General features: G+C 41.7%; 1 long non-coding RNA gene across 1 annotated transcript; it reads right to left on the bottom strand.

Annotated features, from left to right (window-relative positions):
* Positions 1-8,093: 8,093 nt before the first annotated feature.
* On the bottom strand, positions 8,094-14,142 carry LOC103602852. Its single transcript, XR_551558.1, has 3 exons — positions 13,841-14,142; positions 8,288-8,364; positions 8,094-8,192 (listed from the first exon to the last, which is right to left on the bottom strand). It is a non-coding gene; the product is annotated as an uncharacterized LOC103602852 (long non-coding RNA).
* Positions 14,143-27,985: the final 13,843 nt, after the last annotated feature.

Genomic DNA, 27,985 nt, shown 5'->3' with positions numbered 1-27,985 from the left:
AAATAAAGTAGATTAATGGTTGCCTAGGATTGGAGGGGATGGAATAATAGGATGATGCCTAAGGGATTTAGGTTTGGAGTAATGAAAGTGTTCTACAATTGCTGTGATAATTGCAAAACTTGGAGTGTACTAAAATCCATTGAATCACACACATTAAATGGGTGAATTATATGACATGTACATTATAGCTCAATAAAAGCTGTTAAAAAATAAATGTGCCATGACTTAAGCTTCTCATTAGGATATAGATAGGAAAAAGCCAGATAAACCATAAAATCCTACTTTTGAAGGCATAACAGAGTTGTGGAAACAATAATTCGTTCAACTTGAATTTCATAGAAGGAGACTTCTAGGGCAGGGTTTTTGCTAATTTTCAGTAGGGACTGATGATCGCACTTGGCCCACGTGGGGAACAGAGAAACCAGGGAAGTGTTGGTCACTCATGATTGGTGCTGGCGTCAGAAATCACACAACTTGAGAAGCACTGACTGATGTCTGTGGGGTCCCAGTAGTCAGTCTCAACCCACCCCATCCTCTTACTGGGCTCTTGACTCCACCACAAGAAAGAATTCAAGAGTGGAGTCACAGGACAAAGTGAGAACAGGTTTAATGTAACAAAGAAGAGATACAGACTTGACAGAAAGAGAGAAGCCTAGCACCAGAGACTGAGCAGGGCCCACACCAAGTTTAACACAAAAGCAAGCAATACACACTTAAAGTTCAGTACCAAGTGCAGGCTGGCTCAAGAGAGTGAACAGCTGCTCACTGAAGGTAAGTTTGATACAAAGAGAAAGAAATTCGCACTCCACAGGCAGAGTGCAGGCTGCCTCCAGGAGAGCAAACACCAGACCTGCCTTCTGCTGGGATCTGGCTTTTACAGTTTCACGGTCTAATAAATATTCAATAAAAAGTGTGGTTCCCAGTTATGTAACATAGTCTTCCACATGCTCAGTTGGTCTCTTCTTGGTCACATCCTATCACAGGCACCAGACATATTTGAGAATATTCTGTGCTCTCTAGCTCCTGTAGTGGAAAGTCATTCAGCTACCAGAGTTACATAACCCCTCTCTACTGAGCATGCCCAGCCACTGGATTTGCATAAGCCAGCATTTTGTGGTCTCATTTTCCCCATGTTGGTGCCGAATATAGGTCTGATGGAGTTTGGATGTGTTGTCCCCTCCAAAACTCATGTGGCAATTTGATCCCCAATGTGGCAGTGTTGGAAACTGATTGATTCATCGGGGCGGGTCCCTTATGAATGGATTAATGCTCTCCCTGGGGGAGGGGAAATTAATGAGAGTTCTCGCTCTATTAGTTCCTGTGAGAGCTCGTTGCTTAAAAAGACCCTGGCACCTTCTCTCTCTCTCTTGCTTCCTCTCTCTTGCTTTCTCTCGCCATGTGATCTGCTTGTACCCGCCAGCTGCCTGCCATTTTCCACCACAAGTAGAAGCAGCCTGAGGACCATGCCAGATGCAGGTGTCCCAGAATCGTAAGCCAAATAAACCTCTTTTCCTTATAAATTACCCACTCTCAGGTATTTGTTATAGAAACACAAAATGGACTAAAACAAGGTCTAACTAGCAACAGTAGATGTCCTTTAGGGGAGGGCCTAGAGGAGGGTCCTGAGCCTCAGGGAGTGGCTGGAAATGCAGACTCATGTCTGAAAACCTGGGCCCAGGGAAACTGAGCACCTCCTGTCTCATGATGTGGTTGGTGTTTTCTACAAGACGTTCTGTAGGTTCTGAAGATGGGTGTAGAGGATTGAAGAGCCAGGCCAAGGTTTCCTAAAAGTCAGAGTAAAATCTTCCTGAATCTCAAAGTGCTTGAGAGATTATGTTTCCCAAGGGACAGGACTGCTGATTGGTCCCTCAAGATTTTTGCCACATTTGAAAGCTGCAGGATGTGTGCAGTAAAGAAGCAAGCTGAAACTGCTAAAGGTCACAAGTGGATTTGTCACAGTCTTTCATGATTGGCCAGTGACCCACTAGAATTTCCATCCAAATCCCTGAAGGGCCTTCCCTGAGGAAGACAGAAGCAGAGGTAGATGAGCCTCATCACAACTGTGTGTGTGTACTTGGGCTCAGAGGGGGACAGAGAGGGGAGAGAGGAGGGGGATGCAGCAGTCATTGAAGGTGTGATGGCTGAGGATTTTCCAAAACGGGTATAATACATCAATCCACAGATTCAAGAAACCCCAAATAGATGGGCAAACTCCAACTAGGATTAAAAAAAGAAGAGGAGAAAATCATACTAATGCCCATTACAATTAAATTGCTAAAATGTAGCAGATAAAATATCTTAATGACATATAAATGTATGAAGCAAATTCATTCCCTTATATGTCATTATTTTTTTTTTTTTTTTTGTCTTTTGTCTTTTTCCGTGTCCGGCAACGGATCGCAACCCTCAGTGTTGCCCCCGGACCGGACCGGGGACCGGCAACGGGATTGCAACCCTTGGTGTTGCTCCCGCGCCTCGCTCAGCCAGTGAGCGGGAACCGGTCTGTATGTGGGATCCGAACCCTCGGGCGGGAGCGCCGTCGCGCTTCCCAAGCGGCGCACTTATCCAGCGCGCCACCGGGCCGGCCCACTTATATGTCATTATTAAACAATAAATATTAAAATATTTTTAAATTACTTACTCATCATTAGAAATTAAGAAAATAACAAATATAAGAGTCACAGGAGAATGGAAAGACTAAACATAAAAAAATAAAATCAGATTATCAGGACAGGGGACATCAGTAGAATTGATAGATTAATAAAACTGAAAGACAGTTATTTGACTAATAAAAACCCAACAAAAACCATGTATTCACTTTTGGTGTTTATTTTAGTTAAATAAATTTGATTCAAATAAAAATACACAAACATGGGAGTAGAAAAAAAAGATGTGACTATGGATTCTGAGGAAACTACAAAATTTCTGGTATAATATAAATTATAAAACTTTACAAGGGTCCCCCTGGCTTGGCCTGGACTGCTAAAGGCCTCCCTGGCTTAAACTGGTCTGCAGCTATTGGCACCACTGGCCTGGCCTTCTGCTAAGGTCCCCATGGTCTGGCCTGGACTGCCACTAAGGACCTCCAAGGCCTGATCTGGCACTAAGTGGCCCCCTGGCCAGGCCTGTTGCTAAGGGACCACCTGCCACTATGGGCCATCCTGACCTGACATGCCCATAGGACCCACTGGCCCAGCCTGCTGTAGGGCCCCCCTCTAACTGGTCTGTCCCACATGGTCTCCTGCCATTAGGGTCCCCCTGCCACTAAGGGCCCCCTTTCTGCTAAGGGTTCCAGGCCCCAGGCCTAGCCTATACCAGGGCCATTCTGGCCTGGTTTAGTGCTAAGGGCCTCCTGGTCTGGCCTGCCCAAGGGACCAACTGGACTGGTCTGCCCCTGTGAGTCCCCAAGCTTGGACTGCTGGTAAAGGCACCCTACTGCTTTCTTTTTTTTTTTTTTTTTAATTTTAATGTCATATTTCCTTGTTGAAAACTGCTCAGAAGCTTCTGTTGATGAATAAAATCCAAAACACCCTGGCAGCAGTGCAGCTTACCAGTTAAGAGTGGAGGGGCTCAGAAGTCAGACTCCCACAGTTAAATCCCATATGCACAGAGGTGGGTGGCTAGGACAAGTTACTTCTCATCTCTTACCTCTTCAGTTAGCTTTTCACCACAGGAGCTGAGGAGCAGGAGGCTCAACATTAGAGTCACCCTCTAGAGAAGAAGCGATACTAAACATGGCAGGGACCATGAAATTCAAGTGCCTGTTGCTAATTCAGGTGCACCTAGGATTAGCCTCCTAAGCCAAGGAATTCCAGTGAGCTCATATGAAACTAGCCAGAGTGGTATCCTAAAATATAGTAAACAAACAAATATAGAAATTCTCAGGACCTATCCTAACCCTACTAAATCCCATTAAATCACTAACAATGTGCCCAGAACTGTGTTTTAATGTGCTATACCACTGGAATATCTGGTCTACACTCATACACTCAATATATAGGCTTCTGTCACATGGCAAAGTACAGTAACTCTCTTCCATCTTTCAAAATTGGTAATCATCTTCAGCACTCACAATTTTCATAATGTGGTTATTTCAGACACATAAAGATAAATGAGTACGATGACTGGGAGGAAAAATGAACCAACAGATACCGTAGCCCCCCAATGTTATTTCTACATGGTAGGGCTGTCCTAATTGCAGGCCTGTAAGAAGATAAGATCATAACATACACTAGTGGCCTTTTTGGTCAAAAGTATAAGAACTTAGTGCTCTCATTTTGAATAGAAAAGAAAATACAGTTTTAGATTATTTTAATATGTCTAAGTTCAACGAGCTGTAATACCTTAATTACATTTTCCTACTCTAACCACTAAGCAACCCTCACTTGCCATTGATTTAAAGTTAAGAAATCATTCACCAAAGTGCTTACAAATGATTTCAAATCATCAAAAAAGAATCAGAGCCCTAACTTGGATATTTCCCATCACCTGTTCGTGTCTGTCCTGGAAATTCCGTTGACTGGCTTTCATTCGAATGACTTTCATTTTCATACCTGCAGTGTGTAGAATGACAGACAGATCCAAATCAAAGATTTGTACCCTATGGCTAAAGCCTCCATATCTGGCTAATGTCTAAGGACCAAGGAACAAATTTCAGGCTTTGTCAAGATATTACCTTTCTCATAAAAATAAATTTAGAGTTAGAAAAGTGTTTTTCTAATAAAAACTTAGATAAGTTGACTCAAGTTTCTTTTGGAACACCATTGTCAGAGGTTGAAGATCCAGATTTACTTTTGATCGCTGACCAGCCTGGTTATAATTCAGCAGTATACCTGAGTCACTTTTTTTTTTTTTTTTTTTTTTAAAGATGACCGGTAAGAGGATCTTAACCCTTGACTTGGTGTTGTCAGCACCACGCTCTCCCAAGTGAGCTAACTGGCCATCCCTATATAGGGATCCGAACCCATGGCCTTGGTGTTATCAGCACCACACTCTCCCAAGTGAGCCACAGGCCAGCCCTGCCTGAATTACTTCTATGTAAGAACCTACTACCTTTGAGAGCAAAACTGGGTTTCCTCCAGTTCATGCCCATGGAAGTCATCTGAGGGCTTGAAGGTCAACCAGAAAGCCTGGTGGCTACTGACTTGTTACTACATTGTGAAGTCACATACTTCAGGTTAACTACAAAGCCATACTTTTACTTCAGGACATTATGATCTTTTCAGTTTCCCACGTAATTTGTGTCTGAACAAGACAGGCACATCATAGGAAGCTATATGTAACAAGATACATAATTGTTCTAGCCAAACTCAGGGATCAGTTCATAGAAGCAACGTTTTATTCTGAATAATGAAAACTGGGAATGTAATCAAAATGACCCAATTTGAATTTAGATGTCACCTCAGTAAAATCTCAAGCAGTCAGGCACCTGAAACTGTTTCTCATGGTAGTAGAGTTCTGAATCAAGTCCGTCCCCCAAAGATCCATTACCAGTCCTTGTAGGAGATCTGTAATCACCTCAATCTCAATGTGAACAGTATCTCATTTGGGGGAAATAGTTCTAGTCTCGGTTCCACATCAAAGACTTCATACAGAGAAGTCTATATTAAATAAAAATAGCCTTTACAAATAAAGAAAAGCTCACCAGAAGCATGGTAAAAAAAACAATGACCAGGGGATTTAAGTGGTGTATGAGAAAATACTTATTTAATACAAATGAAAGCAGGAATGGAGGCAGACATCCATATAACAGAATGGATTTTCTAAATGATCCAATTATATGCTGCCTACAAGGAACACAATTTAGATTTAAAGATACAAGTGGCTTGAAAGTAAAAGCATGGGGCAAGATACACCATACAAACAGCAACCAGTTGATGACTGGAGTGCCTATACTAACATGAGACAAAAGAGAATTTATGATAAAAATTGTTCACAGAGACAGAGGACATTTTACAGTGATAAAAAGGTCAAATAATAAAAGGGTCAATCCATCAAGAGGATATTCCAATTAAAAACAAAAATTCACCTGATAGCAGTTTCCAAGAGAAAACCTAAACCATAATGATCACAAACTGTTGAAATCAAGGGAGTGGAAAAAGTCACACTATGTAAGCACTAATCAGAAGAAAATTACAGTAGATATATTTATCATCTAAGGAAACATTAAGTCAAAAAGTATTACTAAAGGCAGAGGACGTTTCTAAATGATAAAGAATTGTATGTACTAGGAGGATATAATTCTAAAGTTTTATACCATTGGACAGCCTTAAAATGAATAAAGCAAAAACTAATAGAGTTTTTGGGTTTTTTTTGGTTTTTTTTTTGTCTTTTTTCCGTGTCCGGCAACGGATCGCAACCCTCAGTGTTGCCCCTGTACCGGACCGGGGACCGGCAACGGGATCGCAAGCCTCGATGTTGCTCCCGCGCCTCGCTCAGCCAGTGAGCGGGAGCTGGTCTGTATGTGGGATCCGAACCCTCGGACGGGAGCGCCACCGCGCTTCCCAAGCGGCGCACTATCCAGTGCGCCACCGGGCCGGCCCTGTTTGTTTGTTTTTAAAGATGACCGGTAAGGGGATCTCAACCCTTGGCTTGGTGTTGTCAGCACCACGCTCAGCCAGTGAGCAAACCGGCCATCCCTATATAGGATCCAAACCCATGGCCTTGGTGTTATCAGCACCGCACTCTCCCAAGTGAGCCACGGGCTGGCCCAAAAAACTAATAGAGTTTTAAAAAAGAAAAATAAGTAAATCCTCAGTGGAGGACTTCAACATATCTCTTAGAGCGACAAATAAGCAGGGGGAAAATTATTAAGAATATAAAAGATTTGAATCTCACATACATATATATAGACACTGGATCCAATGGCAGTAGAACACACATTACTTTCAAATACATGGGACAGATTAGTAAAAAATTAATTGTATTTGATCATAAAGCACATTTCAAAACTGGAAATTACTCAAATGCCCTTCCAGAACAAATAAATTGTGTATAATTATGCTTATTTTTGTGTATCTTATGCATGTTTTTCTCAATGAAATGTTTACACAGTGAGAACGAACACACTATACAGACACACAGCATGCTGTGACTCTCACACACGTGTCATGAAGACAGACAAAACTGCACTGATCAAAGATCGATGCTCAGGTAGTAAAACTCCAGAGAATTTTATGATATCACAAAAGCCACAGTGGTGGTTAACTTAGAAAATGAAGCAGTGAGTAAAAGATAGCACAAAAGAAGCTTCTGGAAATGTTCTTTATGACTTGGATGGTGTATTAGTTTACCAGGGCTTCCATAACAAAATATCACAGACTGGATATATTAAACAACAGAAATTCTCTTCTCATGGTTCTGGAGGCTGAAGTCCAAGATAAAAGTGTCTGTGGGGCTGGTTTCTTTGGCCTCTCTCCTTGGCCTGCAGACAGCTGCCTCTTCACATGGTCTTTTCTTTGTTCATCTGCTTCCCTCTGTATCTCTTTGTGTCCTAATCTCCTCCAGTTATAATGGCACCGGTCACTGGATTAGGGCCCATCATAATAATGGCCTCAGTTTAATTTAATTGCCTCTTTAAAAGCCCTGTCTCCAACTACAGTCACATTCTAAGGTACTGGGAGTTAAGACTTTAATATATGAATTTTGGGAGTGCACAATTCAGTCCATAACAGGTGGTAATCACAAGGGTGTTCACAGCATGATAACCTGACTTGTATATTTTGTTTAGTACCTATAAAATAGAATACTTATTTTTATTCTTTAAAATAAAAAAAGAAACAAAAAAACTCATGAGGTTTCACAACACTCACAAAATAACAAACTCCTTTAAGGCTAGGTCACCTTTCTTCTACATAATAATGTGCACTCAAATCCTTGAATTCCATCACATTGAACCCCTCTTATCATTCCTTCTGGATCCATATGCTTTTAGATTAAGATTAGTTTTGAGAATGAAAATATGAAAGATTTAATATTCATCAACACTAAAGAAGAATCACAGCAAAACTGGGACACTAGTTTATGGTTAATCAGAAGGTGCCATTTTTTGTTAACCCAATTAGTTTTTACCTACCTGAAAGATCGATCAACAATAGTTATTACATCTTCACATGTTTCAGTTGTATGGGTTCTTCAATAGCAGATCCATTGACTTGTGCTGGATTTGTGGAACTTAAATTATACAATATTACCTTCAAGTGGAAAGAAAGGATAAAATATTTTACAAATGAATAGATAAAAAGTGAACTAAAAAGTTTTAAAAATCAACTTCCAAAAATCCACTTACCTCCGGCTCTGATTTCATTTTTGCTGTGTTGTTTCAATACTACAGGAAGCTGGACATGGATGTCACATTTGATACCCCTTAATATAAAAGAATTAAGGTTTTTTTTTTTTTGGTTGTTGCAACTTCTTTAAAAATTACCTCAATTTTTCAAAATAGAACAGAATTTGACTAGTATGTTTGATTTGTAAATATAATGACACAAAGGAATAACAAAACAAAATGTGCAATGTTAAATGACTTTGCAGTTATCCCAGGGACGCAAGGATGATTCAACATACACAAACCAACAAACACAGTACATCACATATGCTCATTTTCAATAATGCAGCATTTGATAAAGTTCAACATTCCTTCAAGATACAAACTCTCAACAAATTAGGCAGAGAAGGAATGTACCTTTAAGAACCAGGACAATGTAAGAATGCTCACTTTCACCACTCTTATTATTCAACATGGCACTGGAAGTCCTACCCAGAGCAATCAGGCAAGAGAAAGAAATAAAGGGCATCCAAACTGGAAATGAGGAGGTTAAATTGTCCCTGTTTGAGACAACACAATCTCACATAGAGAAAAATGTAAAGACTCTACCACATAACTCTTAGAACTGATAAACTCACTAAAGTTGCAGGACAAAAAAAAAATCAACACACAAAAATCAGTAGCATTTCTATACACCAATAATAAACTATCTGAAAAAGAAATCCAGAAATCAACCCTATTTTCAATAGCTACTAAGAAAATAAAATACCTAGGAATAAATTTAACCAAGGAGGTGGATGATCTCCACAAGGAAAACTATAACACTCTGATGAAAGAAATTGTAGACAACACAAAAAAGTGGACACAACCCATGTTCATGGATTGGAAGAAATTAAAAGTGTTAAAAATGACCATACTACCCAAAACTATCTACAGATTCAATGTAACCCCTATCAAAATACCAATGACATTCTTCACAGAAATAGAAAAAAAAATCCTAAAATTCATACAGATGCACAGAAGACTCTAAATAGCCAAAGAAATCCTGAGCAAAAAGAACAAAGCTGGAAGAAAAGCATCATAGTGCCTGACTTCAAAATATACTACAAAGCAATAGTAATCAAAACAGTGTGGGCTGGCCCAGTGGCGCACTGGAGAGTGTGCCGCTTGGGAGCGCAGCGGCGCTCCTGCCAAGGGTTCGGATCCCATGTGGAGACCGGTTCCTGCTCACTGGCTGAGCGCGGTGTGGGCGCAACACCGAGGGTTGCGATCCCATTGCTGGTCCCTGGTACAGGCCCGACACTGAGGGTTGCGATCCCGTTACCGGTCAGTAAAAAAGACAAAAAGGAAAAAAAAAACAACAGTGTGGTACCAGCAAAAAAACAGAGACTAATGGAACAGAATAACAAACCCAGAAATATGTCCACATATGTACAGCCAACTGATTTTTGACAAAGGCACCAAGAACATACATGGGGAAAGAACAGTCTATAATAAATGGTGCTGGCAAAACTGGAGATCCATATGCAGAAGAATGAAAATAGACCCCTATCTCTCAGCATATACAAAAATCAACTCAAAATGGATTAAACACTTAAATGCTTAAATGTAAGACCCCAAACTATGAAACTACTAGAAGAAAACATAGGGGAAATGCTTCAGGACATTGATCTAAGCAAAGATTTTATGAATAAGACCTCAAAAGCACAGGTAACAAAAACAAAAATAGACAAATGGGATTATATCAAATTAAAAAGCTTCAGCACAGCAAAGGAAACAAACAGCAGAGTGAAGAGACAACCTGCAAAATGAAAGAAAATATTTGCAAACTATTCATCTGAAAGGGGTTAGTATCCAGAACACACAAGGAACTTAACTCAACAGCAAAAAAAAAATAGATAATAAATAAAATAAAATATATATATATATAAATCCAATTTTAAAAGTTAGCAAATGATCTGAATAGACATTTTTCAAAAGACAAATGGCCAACAAGAATATTTTTAAAAAGCTCAATATCACTAATCATCAGAGAAATGCAAATCAAGACCACCAATAATCATCTCTCCCCAGTTAAGATGAATATTATCAAGAATACAAAAAATAACAAAAGCTATCCATGATGTGGAGAAACGAAAATTCTTTTTTTTTTATTGTAACATAGTTGATAGTACATTTCTGTGGGGTACAGAGTTGAATGTCATTACTTGTGTACCTGTGTGCAATATGTGATGCTCAAATCAGGATAGTTAGTATATTTAACATTATACAATGTAATTGTTTTTTGTGGCCCTTTAAGAATTTCCTGGATTCTTATATAGTATTGGTGGGAATGTAAATTAGTATAGCCATTATGGAAAACAGTGTGGAGGTTCCTCAAATAACTAAAAACTAGAACTACCATATGATCCAGCAATCCTATTGCTGGGTATATATCCAAAGGAAAGGAACTCAGTATGTCAAAGAGATACCTGCACTCCATGTACACTACAGCACTATTTACAATAGCCAAGATATGAAATCAACTTAAATGTCCATCAACAGATGAATGGATAAAGAAAATGTAGTATATACACACACTGGAATACTAGTCAGCCATAAAAAAGAGAATGAAATCCTGTCATTTGTGGCAACATAGAAAAGCCTGGAGGACATTATGTTAAGTGGAAAAAGCCAAACAGAAGGATAAATACAGTATGTTTTCACTCATATGCAGAAGCTAAATAAGTTGACCTCATGGAAGTAGAGAGTAGAAGGGCCGGCCCGTGGCTCACTTGGGAGAGTGTGGTGCTGATAACACCAAGGCCCTGGGTTCGGATCCCACATAGGGATGGCCGGTTTGCTCACTGGCTGAGCGTGGTGCTAACAACACCAAGTCAAGGGTTAAGATCCCCTTACCGGTCATCTTTTCAAAACAAAAAAAAGAAGTAGAGAGTAGAATAGTGGCAGCTAGAGGATGGGAAGGGGAAGAGAGAGGTTAGGTAACAGACACGAGATTATAGCTAGATAGGAGGAACAAGTTCTAGAGTTCCATAGCACTGCAGGGTGACTACAGTTAAAAATAATTTATTCTAAATTTTCAAATAGCTAGAAGAGAGGATTTTGAATGTTCCCAACACAGAGAAATTATAATTGCTGAGATGATGGATATAACTACTCTGACTTGAGGGCCGGCCTGTGGCTCACTTGGGAGAATGTGGTGCTGACAACACCAAGTCAAGGGTTAAGATCCCCTTACCAGTCATCTTTTTTTGAAAAAATAAAAAAAATAACTACTCTGACTTGACTATTATGCAATGTACACAGGTATTGAAACATCACACTGTACCCCATAAATATGTACAATTATTGTGTAAATTAAATTTTTTAAATTTAAAAAAAATGGGCAATGTAAATGACCTTTGCATTTGCAAACGATTTTTACAAGTATTACATAAACAACTCCTTTAGATCTTTAAAACTTAAAGTATTTTAAAATAATTATGATGGAGGTGGTCTGAGTGTAGTGGTGTTTTAGACTAATTGATCACAACCAATTACAAATTTCTTTGTTCCTTCTCCACTCCCACTGCTTCACTTGACCAGCCTTTAAAAAAATAAATCATAGAAAATACTAGAATACAAATTGAATTACCTTTTATATAAACAGCTATACTTAGACAAACTAAAAGTGTAATTATATCAGTTTTGGAGAATGACTATTTTTAATACTCTGCTTTAAAAAAAAAAAGTTGATGTATGTTTGTTTGTAAGTTTATGTATGTTTAAAGCTTTAATCATCCCCCAAAGTGGGGTATATTTTATGTGCTCTGTGCCTCAGTTTCTTTCTATACAGAAAAGAGATTACATTGGCCCCTACGTCATAGTGTTGTTGAAACATAAAATGAGATGTATACTCACTCATTTGCTGCACACTCAGTAAATGCACATTATGTGTGAGCTTTTCATTATTTTAAAACTATACTGTATTAAGTGACAGAATCAAAAGTCTGCTGACATTAAAAATACTAATCTGCAAACCACAAAAACAATATCTGGATTCAACTGGTCTTTTCCACAGAAAGCTAACATATGGCAAAACAGCAGAATAAACCTACACATAAACTAATAACCCTAAGAGCTCATTAGCAGGTTCCTGGAGTCTGGTGCTCCTGTTCTATCTTGTGGATTAGAAAGTTTGAACAAACTATGTAATGTCCTGTCTGTTCTCCAAATGAACCTTTGGAGTCTAAGCATATCTCTTTCCTACTCATGTCGTATGACCAAACACTTATGAATTAGTTTCTAAATTATAAAATCTTGTATAAAAATATACTTAGGTACTACTGTATACTAACTAAAATGACTGCCATTTGCGACTGAAATGTTTATTGTTTATCTTTTGAAGAGAAAGGAAGCTAGGGAAAGTGAACAGCTTCTTTTACCCCAAGAAGAGAACTTTTTAGGTATCAGAACATCCCAGCAAAATAGAGATGAGAATTTGTTTGGCAGGAAGATTACTGTAGATCAGTGTTTCTTAGCCTCAGCACTGTCGACATTTTGGACCAGACACTTCTTCATTGTTTGGGGCTGTTCTGTGAGCTGCAGGAATGTTCAGCACCCCTGCCCTCTGCTCAGTCATCACAGTGGCAAGTCCCTCCCCCATGGTGACGCGGAAGTCTCCAGACCTTGCCAAATGTCACCTTGTAAAGTTGCCCTCTTGTGAGAACCACTGCCATCTACTGATTACAAGTTCCCATCTCCAGTCCATATTTCTACTGCACACTTACCAGAGTGTAATATATTGGTCACTTCTCACATGCCGGTCATCATTCCTGGCCCTGAGTCCCTAATTATTAACAAGATAGTCCTTGCCCTTTGGGGAGCTTAGCCTAGCAGGAAAGGCAAACCAACAACTCATCACTGAAATTGTGGTGTTAGGAAAGACAAGTTTTCATTAAAGTCTTGTTTTTAGGTAACATTTAAACACATACCTGAAAGAGGGAAAGGAATGACTCAAGTATCAGGGTGGGCAGAAAATTCCAGTCATAAAATTCCAACTGTGTAAAGCACCAAGGGGAGCAAGAGCTTGGAATGGCTTAAGTGGGTTGACCTTGGTAGGTGATGGGGCTGGGAGAATGGGATGAGGCCAGCATGGGGGTCAGAGGCCAGGCCACACAGGGAGAAACGTTGAAGAATGAAAGGGGGCGCTGTTAGTAACTGTGCCTCTTACGTTGGCACGCGGTTATTGCCACAACAGGAAGGCAACAGTTCTCAAAACACGAGCAAGAGGGCTTTCTCTCCCATTTTCTTTTTTCCAAAAAAAGCCAAGAGACAAGGGCTGCGCCTCCTTCCTTCATTCCCATAGTGTCCAGAATAGCCAGGGGAGGGACTCGGGTGCACAGTGTCCTCTCAAGACTACTGAAGCGAATTAGGCTTCAGAATCATCTCCATCTTTCACCACCACAAGATTTCTATCAAGTCAATTTTTAAACTTTTGCTTGTTTTTAAAAAACCACTTAACTATGTGAACATTTTCAGACTTTTACTTAGCAATAAACAACTACGTCCAGGTGAAAATGTGCAGGGAAGTACCAGGAACCTGGAGGGCGGGAACTAGTCCCAGAGCCGGTCTCTGGACTTCATGCGGGATCAGGGCGCGTCCGTCTTTCTGAGCTGAGGCGCGGGCGCGGGTTCACCTTCCCACACTCGGGTCCTCGGGCTCAGCGAAGGCCTCGACCCCGCTCCTCTGTACGGTCACCAGCGTCCCGCTGGCCCCACGTTCCACACAGGACGCTGAGCACGGCCGGTAGAGGGAGGACAGGCCTCAGATGTCTGCAGACGCCGACCGACAAGCGATTCTTCCGCTGCAGGACAGGTGGGGCGCTCTGAACGTGGAGGCTCTGAGAAGTGACATGTCAAGTGACCAAAGAGGGTCTCCTGTCCCCTCCCCGATGCCGCCGCCCCGGCCCGCACCTTACTGACCCGTGGGAATCGCGGCCACGACGCTGCCCCAGGGCCCGCCCTGCCTGGAGCTCCCCCGAGGCACCCTCGCCAGAGCCCGGAGGGACCCGGCGGTCCAGCCTCCGAAGTCCTCAGCAGGAGGAGCCCGCGACGCTCCGCCTGTGTCCGCCGCCGCCCGCCCGGCCCGCAGCCCCGCTGCTCTGCCCGCCCGCCGGACCGGGAGGCCTCCCGCCGCGCCCACCAGACTCAAACGAAAATGGAGATTCGAATTCTGGCGCTGAGCCCTGCGATTGGGCGGGAGGCGCGGCGGCGGGCCAATGGGAAGGCGCGACGAGCGGGGGCGGGGCACAGGAGCTCCCGGAGGCAGATGGCGCCGAAGGGCAGAAGCGGAGCACGTTCCCGCTGCCGAGATGACCCCTCCTACCTTTCTTTAAGAACCAAACAAGAGGAACACCATTCAGTGCTACGAGATTTAAAAGCTTTACGGTTTTTTATTTTTTCCTCTTGGTGGCTGGCGTAAAGGGGCTCCGAACCCACGGCTTGGGGCTAACCAACTGAGCTAACTGGCTGGATAGATGACGTCACGTTTTTACAACCTACAAACCTTCCTCTGCAGGCCCTACATCTAGCCAGACATGAGCAGTTACTTTAAGCAGCTGCTTGCGTCTTTTCCAGTTACATATGCATTGTTCAATTTTTCAAAAACACACAAAAAGATCATAATGTGCACATTGTTGTATATTCTATGGTATCTGCTTAATAGGTCCAGAGACTATTCCCACTGAGTTCATTCTCTCCTACTTTCTCTTTGATGGCTGCAGAGTATTCGGCTTTGGAATACTGTAATTTACCTAATCGTTACTGTCACCACACATGTAGGTTTGCAGTGTTTTGCTATTACAAAAATTATCCAATTAAAATACTCTGTGCAGGGCAGAGCCCTGTGGCGCACTCGGGAGAGTGCGGCGCTTGGGAGCGCAGCGGAGCTCTCGCAGGAGCAGGTTCGGATCCTATATAGGGATGGCCGCTGCGCTCACTGGCTGAGCGCGGTGCGGCCGGTCTCAAAAAGGACAAAAAAATAAATAAATAAAATACTCTGTGCATGACAACTTGGATGAATCCTGAAATAATTATGCACAGGATTCCATCCTGGAGCCACCTGTGGTGGGGGTGCGGGGGAAGCTTCCTTGGGCCCATGAAGGATCAAGTAAATGGAGCCCAAACATGCCTGTGGTGACACCCCCTCCCCCGCATCCAACCCCCTCCTACTCCCCCATACCCTTTGGAGCTTGGCTCCCTTGTTCAGGGGCAGCAGTTCTCACAGTGTAGTGGGGACCCCCGAGGGTCTCCGGAATCCTTTCAGGGGGTCCATGAGGTCAAAACCGTGTCTATGATGACGCTAGAGGTATTTGCCCTTTTCACTCTCACTCTCAAGAGTGTGGGGTGGAGTTCGCCAGACGCAGAAGCAGTTGTGAGAATCCAGCTGTCTGAAGCCAGGTATTACAGAGATTTGCAAAAATGTGAAAGAATGCTGCTCTTTTCACTATTTTTTATTTTGGATAATAACTTTTTTTTCATAAAAATAAGATATTTGTGTTAACAAGAAACGGGTTCATCATTATTTTAAAATGAATTAATAAATGAATATGTGAAAAATTTGTTTTAGGGCCGGCCCGGTGGCGCACTGCTACAGTGCACCGCTTGGGAGTGCGGTGGCGCTCCCGCCGAGGGTTTGAATCCCACATACAGACCCACCGCTCACTGGCTGAGTGAGGTGCGGGCGCAACACCGAGGGTTGCGATCCCCTTGCTGGTCACGAAAAAAAGACAAAAAGGAAAAAAAAATTGTTTTAATTTCAAATATAGCGAGTACAGATAGATATAACCCACATTAATAAAAGCTCTCCGTGGTTCTCAATAATTATTAAGAGTGTAAAGAGACCAGGTATACTTAGGGCACCAGGGACCCAGGATGGGCAGGAAAAGCCTTTCTGGGGCTATGTGGACTTGGGGAGTTTTCAGGGAATCAGTTTCCAAATCTTCACAGTCCACATGCACTCAAGCCCAAAATCAATCAGCCAGAGAAAGTCTCCGGGAGCTCCCTGCCCCTGGGCCCCTTCTCACTGTTTCTTCCTTCTCCCACGTGCCAAACTCACCTGCCTGAAACTTACAACAACGGACATCGCCCCAGGCACCCAAAAGAGACCAGCAACAACAATTCCCTTAAGCGCACATCAATCTGATTAGAGGGCGTATTTCCAATAAAATTTGAGATTATGTACAATAAATATTAAAATTTGAAATATTTATGTAGTTTTATTTACTATCATTTAGTGAATATAATGTGTGTAAATATGTGAGGTATAAGAGAGAGGGAGAGAGAGAAACAGACTTGCAGATATGTAGAGTGGGAGTGGATAAAAAACTCAAGAACAAAAGTATGTGCGTTACCTTAGGATAAAATTCGGTGGGGGACGTGGAGTAGAAAAACACAAGTTGGAAGAAAAAAGGAGCACTGTAGAGACTGCATTTTGAGATTCTATCAGTTCTGGCAGGTCTCCCAAGGGGCGGCCCCTCCCTATTATTAGGGCAGTCTCTTTAGCTTTGGCTCTTGTCCCGTTTCTTTGTAAATTTCCTTCTTGAACTTGACCTGAGGCTCCTTCCCGCATCGCCACTCACCCAGGGGCGGCCTGTCAGCCCCTCAGTTTGGGAAAGTTTCAATTCCATGATCCCTAACCAATCCCCTGTGGCTGGAGAGAGGGGGACAGGGCAGGACACAGTGGGCTCCCCTCCAGGGCGGCCTGTGCCCCCAAAAGTCCCCCCCCCAACTGCGTCAATCTGGGCGGGATCTAATCCCGACACTCCCTCAATGGCGTGGGCGTGCAACAGGTGACCCGGAGTCCACAGGAAGCACCGGATCCCGCCATTCTCCCCACTCCCTACCCAAGCCCCGGACCCTCAAGTGGCAGCATTTGGGGTCACTGTGCCAATTAAGGGAGCACCCAGCCTCCCAAACTTCATTTCCCCTCCCCTGTCTCTTAGTCACTGTTCCCATGCCCGCTCCAGCTTTCCAATCAGTGGAGACAAAGGTGTTAACGTGGGGGTCAGGGGAGGGAAATCAGCACACTAGGTGAGAAGTTGTGTAGGGTAATAACATTAATAAAGCACATGTATTTCACAGGGCCTTAACCTTTAGCCTAGTAGGGCCACAACCCTTAGATTAGAAGGACCACAGTCCTTAGATCAGGCTGTAGCTTAGTAAGATCTTTATCTTAGTAGGACAACAGTCCTTAGCTGTTAGAAGGGCCAAAGCCCTTTAGTTTAGGCTATAGCAAAAGCCTTGTAGCCAAAGCCTTGTAGGTTGAGGAAGAACCTAACTTTTTAGTATTGCACACAGAAATGCTAAGCTTGGGGAAAAAAACAGAAAACTTTCATAGGACTAAGAAGTCTCTGGTGTGGATATGAAAATTGTAACACAGCAAAAGTGCTTGCTCTAAGGGCAGATGCTCTTGGTGCAGCTAAACCTAATTATGAAAGAGTATGTGAGTTAAAAGCTTCAAGGCTACTCTGCCAATTAGTGGTTGGTTTCACATTTCACCTTCAACCACTTCTCTAAGTTTCCTAGGGAACTAAGTGTTGCCATAACAATTATCTCATTGGTTCTTTTGTATGTCACATAGCTTAGTTTTATGACTCCTTTGATGGTAAATTGCTTAAACTATTTTTAAGTTGCACCTGCTTTAATGAAAATTGTTATGTAGCCAGTTTATGTTTTCACTATGACTGATTAACCACCTGTGTTCTTTTCTGTAACTTTCTTGGCTGACCAATAAAAGCTGAGAGAAAACGTAGTTCGAACTAAGGGCTATTTTTCGAGAAAAGCTTCTCTCTTGAAAAAGTCGTCTCCTAGAATTAACCCTTCTGGGCCTCTCACAGCTCTGGAAAAATGGGCTTTGGGTAATCCTTTGCATCTCCATCTCTGTCACCCTGGGGAGAGGTGACAAGAAGTGACGGACTGGGGTCTTTCTGAATACTTGTACTGCCCAAGAGCACCGGCCTGTCTTCAACCTCAGCCCCAAAGCTGAACTCACTACCTGGGGCCTAGGCTCCTGTCTGCCCCATGTCCCAGGCTCCTTGAGCAGGGCCCACACACACCCCACCCAGGCCAAAAGCTGAGGTCCTCTCATCCTTCACACAGGTGGGGGGAGGACAGTGTCTGTGGGGTTGTCCCTCCCTGGTATCCCAGTCTCTGCCCCACTCTGCCCACTGGGCCTTCTGCCTGGCCTGTCTGGGAAGAGGCCTCCATCAGGGCAACTTTCCCAAAGCACAGATGGGAACACACCTCTTCCCCACCCCAAATTCTGTTAGTGCGTCCCCATTCCCTGTGTCCCAACCCTGAGGATGTTGGGATCTAATCTCCCCATCCTCCAGCCCATGCTGACCTCCAGGACCTCTGCTTGGGCCCCTCTGTGGGGCCATCACCATAGAGTGTGCTCCTGCAAATTTCAAACCAGATCAGGCTCCTTCCCGGCTCACACCCCTCATAGGCTTCTAACTGCTTTTACAGTAGGCTCCTGCCTCCTGCCAGGCCCTCTAGGCCATATGTGCCCTGAGGCCTCCTGCCTCTTGGCCTCTACCTTTTATTTACTTTTTCAAATTCCTGCTCAAGTATATTCTTAAGGATTCACTGAGGAAGTTTGGAGTTGGAAGCGAGGGAATTCAATTCATGCCTGAAGGAAAGGGTAGGTCACCCGCAGAACAGCCTGAAGCCTTTTAAAAAAAAACTTCTTGCTTTTGGGCCGGCGGAGGGTTCGGATCCCACATACAGACGGGTTCCCGCTCGCTGGCTGAGCGAGGCGCGGGAGCAACACCAAGGCTTGCAATCCCGTTGCCGGTCCCCGGTCCGGTGCGGGGGCAGCACTGAGGGTTGCGATCCGTTGCCGGACACGGAAAAAGACAAAAGACAAAAAAAAAAAAAAGAAAAAAACTTCTTGCTTTTACAGACCCTCTTCCCCCTCTTAGTCTACCTACACACTGCACTTCATCAAATCTAAGATCCCATCACAACCACACCAGTATTTATTTTAGGTGCCATTAAAGGGGAAAATATTGTTCACTAAACTATTACAAGCCATTGACCATAAAACACATCCAGATTTCAGAGATGTTACCATGCATCTTAGAGTCATTGAAATACACATGAAAGTCAGAACTGCTGTGTCATTGGACCTTTTCAGAAGCAAACAATGCTCAAAAATGTGGTGAACATAGTTCATATACTAAGAAATTTTTATGCAGCTTTTTCCATACTCAAGTTTACTCACAATATGGCTGAAAAAATCATGAACACTTGTTAAATAAAGCTAAATATGAGGGTACTTCAGAAAGTTCATGGAAAAGTAAAATTAGAAGGTAATAGGAATCTATACATGAACTTTTTGAAGTACCCTCACGAAGGTCACCATTTTCCTCAATGACACAAATTTTACTTTTTTTTTTATACCTGACTATATACTCAATTTCCTGTACAGCGATTTAAGAGAAGACCTTAAGAACACACCATTTAAAGGGATTTATTGAAATACCAACCTTGTAGACAATTTTACCTCAGATCGTTCAATGGTTAGTAATGTAATAAAGCATTTAATTTTGCCTTTTACTAAGCTTATTTTTTAACATGCTTTTTTTTTTTTTTTTTTTTTTTTGGACCGGTAAGGGGATTGCAACCCTTGGCATGGTGTTGTCTGCACCGGGCTCAGCCAGTGAGAGCACCGGCCATCCCCATATAGGATTCGAACCCACGTCCTCGGCGCTACCAGCGCTGCACTCTCCCGAGTGAGCCACGGGGCCAGCCCTTAACGTGTGTTTTTAATGACCAGAATTTGCTTAATAAAGCTACAGTTGTGCCAAGGCTGCAGGACGCCCGAAAAGACAAGCTTGTTGCTATCGCTAGAGACAGATCCTTTCATCTGCGTTTATCAGCAGATAAGTTGTGCACCCTCTACTGGTGAAAGATTTCTGCTGTTCTGGGAAGCTAACTTCAGCTGATCACGTGGAGGGGGACCCAAATCCACTCGAGGTGGTGTGAGTCAAAGGGAAGAGAAACAGGCAGTCTCTACTTTCCAAGTTCTTCTTACAAAGAGAACACAAAACTAAAACTTTATGAACCATGACATAACCTAGAAGTTCAACAGAGACTAAAGAAAAGCACAGACATGATCCTAACAGAAGACTATTCATCCTGTGAATGGGCTTAATGAAACACAGAATACAAAACTACTACTTTATTAGAACTACTAATAAGGTATCTAATTCTTACTTCAGACCAGATAACAGTACCATTATAACCACAGTGCATAGAAAAGCTTCAACTGATTTTAACATGTGACAAATGCAATATGATACATTTAAAAATATTCCACCCAATTTTGTAATGCTCCATTTTTGATAAAAACATTACTCAGAAGAGAAGCTTCAGATGTCCCTGAAAAGAGAAATTGGGGTGGAAATACACATGCCAAGATTTGCTAATTCACTGTTGAATAGTACCTGAGATATCCCATTATACTTGCTCTTAACAAATGAATGATTATTATATTTTACAGATAAGACAGGGGGTACTTTATCTACATAGAACCATATGAGCTTTTAGTAAGACATTTAAATTGTTTTGCTTTGAGTCTTGTCAGATTTGATAAGTTAATTTTCATTACTTCTTCAAAAGGTGGACCAGGTTGTTTGCCAGTATTAGGACCAAGAAATGTTAGACTACATGATATTTAGTTATAAGAGCTAACGTATCCAGCTTTACATAATTAGTATATGGGAAATGATACAATCCTAAATGTATTTAGATATGTTTCTTTGAAACAAAACTATTTAATTTTATGAGTGTGATAAGAAATACCTTTATTCAATGTATATTTCTTTTTAAATGAGCAGTTCAGAGAACAGACATGTTACTCCTTACTACACATAACCTTGACTACCAAGAAATGAAGCCAACTCTCGGGTTGGCCCCGTGGCTCATTCGGGAGAGTGTGGCACTGGTAGCACCAGTAGCACCGAGGCCCCGGGTTCGGATCCTATATAGGGATGGCTGGTGCGCTCACTGGCTGAGCGTGGTGCAGACAACACCCTCCAGAGGGTTGCGATCCCCTTACCGGTCCAAAATATATATATATATTGCTTTGGTTAAAAATCATTCCCTTTGTAATCTAAACTCACAGCATGCCCCACCAGCCCAAAGTAATCTTCTAGATGTCATTACACTTGCGTTATTATAATTTTTTGTCAGTCCATTATTTATGGAGGTCACTGGGCTGCAGCAAAATATTTTATCCCTAGGAAGAGAACGACCTTGTAGCATGTGCGCCTTTGACAACTCTCTTTCTTAAAACATTTTTACTTTAGCAGCCTCCAACACATGCAGTTTTCTTCGGCTACTGTATACCCAAACTTTTGTGGTAGACACTCAAGGGGAATCTTATAACAGTTGTTTTTTATTTAGCGAAGTGAAGGTTTATCATAACCGTTTGCAAGCTGCTTTCCTCTGCGTTCATCACTAACGGCGACATCTCCCATGAATTTGTTCCATTATCAGAGTGGCTGTAGCAACACTCTGTCCTAGGACTCCCTCCTTCACAACTGTAACGTAATAATCCCCAGATTTCTTCATATGCTTAAAAGAGTTCATAAATTGTTCAGGGTTGGCAACTCCAGTATCTTTCAGCTACCCCCCACTACCTTAAAAAACAAACAAACCTCTATTTAAGTCAGCACTGCAAAGAGGCCTCAAAACCAAGCCTTCTCCAGGACGTGTGGGGGCGACGGCTGGAGAAAACGTCGCTTTGTTCTGACTCCAGTGCACCTCTTTGACCCTTGGGTCAAACACAGGTTCATCAGGTTTCATCTTTCCAGAAAGGTCCTTGGTGGCCCGGCAGTCTTCGCTCCTCGCCAGGCACCTTGGACTCTCAGCCATCGGTGTACACAGCACCGGAACCGGATCCGGATCCGGCTTCAGCGCCCGCACTGCGCTCGGGAACCCGGTCCAGACTCTCCAGCGCTGACGCCTGCACCTGCCCCTGCCCCAGACGCCGCGGGGCCGCGCGCAAGTGGGGGAGGCGTCGGCGCTCCCGCCCCGATCTCTCCGTCCTCCCTGTGCTCGCCCATCCCCCCCACACACCCCCGGCTTCTTCCTTCCTGGAGGCTCCTGAGATCCTTCTAGGGTCAGGGCTGTTGATTCTGCTCTTTCTCCCCTCTGGAATCCTTTCCGGGAAAGGAGAGGAGGTGAGCTTGGCAGACGGTGAAGCACTCCTGGAACAGGGAGTTGGGGGAGTCCCCTGGAGAGTAATGATCCAGATGTGCCCTGATCAGTGCGGACCTGCGCCAGCCACGGGCGGTTCTGCATCAGCCCCACCTGCCCACACACGACTTAACCCCCGGAGAAACCACTGATCTCAACTCTGAGTTTACAGAAAGAAAGTGAAACAAAACGGTATCAAAAAACGTGAATGAAATGTTGAAAAAATTTTTTTAATTTAGTAAGATAATACTGTGTGTATTTATTATGAAGTATTTGCAAAATATACAAATGTAGAAGGCAGATAAAGCCACGCAGAGAGGCACAAAGAATAGAATCATATTTTTAATCGTTTGAATAATCATTACACATATGTGTATACACACACCATTTCAGTTCTTATGTTTTCATTTAGCTTTGTGACATAAACGTTTTCTAATTCACTTTTAGTAAATACTTGTATCGCTTTGATAACCTCTCCTGTTTTCTTGTGTTTGAACTTTTACTTTTTTTCTAACATTATTATTATAACAAATAATGCTGTGATGAACATCTTGGAAAAAACCTCATTTGGATACTACGGATTATGTTTTTAGTGTAGATCTCCCAAAATCTAGTTGCTGGATCAGGCAGCATGTGCTTCGTACCATCAAATTGCTTGATTTCCAAAAGAGCTGTGACACCTTCTCCACTCAGTTCCATGCCTGAGAAGCCTTTCACTGCCTGCACAGCCTCATGTGAAATTTCTCTGCTAACGTGATAATGCAAAGATGGAATATTGTCGAATTTGAATTTTAAAATTACTAGTAAGTTTGAACAATTTCCCTTATCTTCTTAAACTTTTCATCTTTTTGACATTTGGTCAATAGAAGTTCTGTGCCATTTGCCTAATTATCTATTAATTTCTTAGGTCTTTCCTTATCAATTTATTTTAAAAGAATATGAATAAATTGTTCTGCAGAATGAGTGGAATTTTAAAAGTCAGTCAGCAGGCTAAAAAACACTGAAAGCAGCTGAATTAGATCCCTTGGAATAATAAGTGTGTGAGGATTAAGAAGTCTCCATCTCTTTATGTAAATTTCATGTGTGACTGACATACATGATGGAGACAAAGAGGAGAGAAATGGGACCTAAAAAGCCATCCCTAAAGTTGACCCAGAAACCAACACTAAACATGGCAGGACAGGGTCACTTGAATACAAGGTGGAAAAGTAAGAGTAAACTAAGGTTAGAAAAGATATCGAGGTGCACATGGATTCCCGTGCAGGAATGGCTTCAATTCAAGGGGTGGAGATTGGCATATTACCGGGGAAATTATAGCACAGCACTCTAACAGCATATAGAGATAATCAAAAGATGCTGAATACAATTACTACATTTATATGCAATTAATAATCTAATATAAGAGATCATTCTTTCCACTGACAAATGTTTGAGTAACTAACAACGTCAAACTCTCAAGACTGTAGTCCTCATAATACCTGGATTTCCAGGACAGAGGGTCCCTGTAGAGATCATCTCACGGACAGATCCTCCCTCCTTAGGGTAAATGGGTGTCTTATTATTGAAGCTCTTCTAGAAAGGAGATATCACGAACCATTTTTTTAGCATCTATTCCTTTTAAAATAAAAGGAAGTATTTATGAGGTCGAATTTAGAGATTTGTGCTGTTTGAGAACAGAATTTCAACAATAACGATCAGCACTATAATAATGCTTCAGACAAATTTCTAAATATAATAATATAGTTTACTTTAACAAGATCTTAGAGGTGGTTAATAATTAATAAAACCCAGGGATCAAGTTGAGATCCTGCCGAAGGGAGACAGGAGATGACGGGTAAAGATTTAGAGAAAAGAAAGTCAAGGAGAACCAGTGGTGGCCTGATCATATAGGTGCTTGGAGCAAAAATGTAAAAACTGCTTTCTCATCCTAAGAACTTCCCATTAGGGCTGGCCCGTGGCTCACTCGGGAGAGTGCGGTGCTGATAAAACCAAGGCTACAGGTTCGGATCCCATGTAGGGATGGCTGGTTGCTCACTTCAGAGAGCGTGGTGCTGACAACACCAAGTTAAGGGTTGAGATCCCCTTACCAGACATCTTTAAATTAAAAAAACAAACTTCCCATTAGAGAGATGTTACTCACTTGGAAACTGAGGCCCACAGGAGATACCAAACTACCTGGCCAGTAGGTGAGTATTTATTTCTTATGTATACATTTAGGCATTTTTGGCAATTCATTACCAACATGAGAAAAATTGAGATTCCAATGTCCTTTCAAAGTTCACTGAAGGAAATTTTCAGGAAGATCTCTGATACATGTCAAAAAAGTCAAAGGAAATAGTACTGTGTGAGATGGCTCAGAAGATCATCTTGGCAGGAAAACATTTAATGTAGTTTATTACTCAAAATGTCCTGAAAACAATGGCAAGAATGCAACCAAGTCCACAGCAGGGGATTATAAAGGAAACTCCAGGGTGACATTAGGGAGCTCTTTCAGAGAATAAATTCTTTGCCCTCTAAAGAATGTCTTGAGTATATATCAAAAACAAAAATAAAAAAAAACCCAAACCAAACAAAAAACAAATATATATATATATATACACACACACAAAAACCTCAAATACACACACACAACTCCCTTCAGGAAGCTTTTATACATCAATAAAGGAAGAGTTAGATGTGGAATCAGAAAAAGAAAACATTCTACAGAAGAGTAGAAAATCAGGATCACAAACTCATTATGCACTAGAAAAAGAAAGTGATGATTATTTGCAGAGGAAAACACAACTGCTGGTCTCACTTAAATCAAGGCCTAAATCTGGTAGAGCATCCACATTAAGACCAACCCTGTTTAACGTGCATAAGAAACTAGCCAGATGTGTCCTGCCTGAAGCAGAAACGGAACCATCAAATGCATATGCATCTACCTTGGAGAGCAGGGTATGTATAGAAAACCAGAAGCTGCTTTTTAGTGAAGAAAGCTGATTTGCTCTTATAATTGCCTCTTTCTCTCCAGTTATACTAATAAATTGTCCTAGAATTGGAGCAATTGGTTTTTGACCAATATTTTTCTTCTTTAAAAAATTTGAAGTAATTTGCTTCTCCAAGTAAAAAGACTTACTCTCAAGAGGAAATTTTCAAGACCTCCTTTTCTCTAGCTAGCTTACCGTTCCTCCAAAGCAGTGTGAAAAGGTTTCCTTAAAACCTTTCCCAGTAGAGACAATGTTGCCACTCAACCCCATCTTCAGTAAAAGTGTGACCTGACTTTTCTTATGGTTGTACCAGGTTAAAACTATGGCAAGGACCAGGTTTCAGATTTCATGGTTGGACCAGTGGTTTCCACTGTGAACATTTTGTGAGGAAGGGGACAATTGAACTAGTTAGGTGAAATCTTAGGTTTATTTCCTGGCTGATTTTACGTTGGAAGACTTGCTGTACTCCTCAGTTTACCCCACATAAAATTCTCTCCAAATAGAGTCACATTTGGATCAATATATTTACCTTTTAAAAAAATGAAACACCCCCCCACACACACACCCAACAATCTAGGACAGTGGTAGCCAAAGTTTTGACAGTATGCCCCAGGAGTAAAAACCTTTGGGCATATGCCACCCAATATGCACATCTACGTAGATATGTGTGTATATGTGTAAATAAATATTTATATACATGTATTACTATGGCAAAACATATATTTTAAACATTAAATATAAGCACTCAAAAAATGTCTTCAAGATAAATTTTAAATGCTCAGCACCTGGGACAGAGTATCATCTCAAGCATTTCTTCTCTTTTCTAGAGTCAGACAATTCACACTCTTGTGTAAGTAATGTTCAACACACAGCATCAATCTCTGCTGAAGACTAAATCTTGGGGCTTTTATGTAAAGCCTGAACAGGGGTAGAAGGAAGAGATTTTTAAGTGAATGCACAGGTCTGGATGGGACCTTCACAACAGGCGTCCCCAGCACATTGTGCAGATAGCTGACTGCTGAAAAAACATTCTTATTCATTGATGCCAGAATGATAACATGGGATATGAGTATCTCAGAAAGTTAAATCTTCCATTTAAAGTACTGTTTTTTCTTTTTCTTTTTTTTTTTTTTTTTTTCTTTTTTGGAGATTATCAGTACCACTTTTTTTGTTGTTGTTAAAATGGAAACATTATGATATTTGTTGTTTTTTAATAATAAATTGCTTAACAAAACTAAAAATGGGCTGTCCTAAGTCATTTTCTAATATGTGGAGACATTTTATTTTTACATAAAATGCAGAACTGCGTGAGCCAGGACTTTTAGAAGACAGCCTGAGGGCACTAGGTTTCTGGATGCTCAGAGGGGAGGGCTGAGATTGGGACACCAATAACCAGCTTCTGTCCTCCTGCAACAGCTCTGGTCTGGGGACTAGGCTGAAAGATGACATATGTCAACTTTCTTCACTTGATTTCCTTTACAGAAGAAGGGAAAGATGAGAAGTTATATACACTTATCTTCTTGTTGCTCTCTTTTTAAAAAAATATGAGTGCATTATTTATGAAATGACCTTCATCTCTCAGGCTCTGTCTACAAGCAATTCCAGGGAGTAACCTGTAATTATTTCCCATCATTTGCTTGTTGGTTGTTTGCATGTGTAAACAATATGTGAACTGCATTTCAAATATTTTCATTTAACAGGGCACCTGACATGTTCCAGACTCCAGTGAAGGAGACCTCACAAGTGATGAGCACATAGCCCATCACCCTTTCAAATTCAGAGAATTTACTTGGAAAAAAGTTTCAGGTAACTTATTCAGGTGAAAAAACCTCTGATACACACCTCAGAGAGTTTTGATGGGTTTAGTTTTTCACCAGAACCATTTTCAGAAAAGAACTTATAGATGGTATTGTTTCTTTAAAAGCAACATCGTATTATTTTTCTACAGCAAATGTTCCTAATAAAATACCATTTCCATCTTCTGTGTTCTGTTGTTTTAAGGGGAGATTTCTACCAGCAGTTGAACTAACATAGGCATTCATTGACTTACACAGAAAAAAAACTCAATAAGTTTAAATGATCTGTGTACACTTTTGGTTTCTTTCTTTATTATAAGCAAAGAGGATGTTATAGCAGAAAAGTAGAATTGTCTCATCATACTTACAGATAAATTACTCAAATTCACAATTACTGGAAATTACAAAGCACAAAGCTAACAATTTGTACGGTGCTAATCTTCAGGATGGGCGCAGGCCCCAGGGTGAGTGTGAGACGGGTTATGTGCATCTGTCCTACTCTCCCTTTGCTGCTGGTCACTGGTTCCTGTCATAGAGGGAACAGCTGCTACCCTGAAGAGGGTTGCTGTCGTTGAGAGTAGATGTTTCCTGTGTAACCGTCTTCCCTTTGAGAAAAAGTTAATAGCACCTGCATCTCGCTTTCGATTATTTTATTTTCACTTCTAAGCCTGGACAAAAACACAAGGGCAGAGGGGAAAGCAGTTTTT

Source organism: Galeopterus variegatus, unplaced genomic scaffold, assembly GCF_000696425.1.
Source record: "Galeopterus variegatus unplaced genomic scaffold, G_variegatus-3.0.2 Scaffold4331, whole genome shotgun sequence".
Classification (NCBI taxonomy): Eukaryota; Metazoa; Chordata; class Mammalia; order Dermoptera; family Cynocephalidae; genus Galeopterus; species Galeopterus variegatus.
This window is presented reverse-complemented; position numbering and strand designations above follow the sequence as displayed.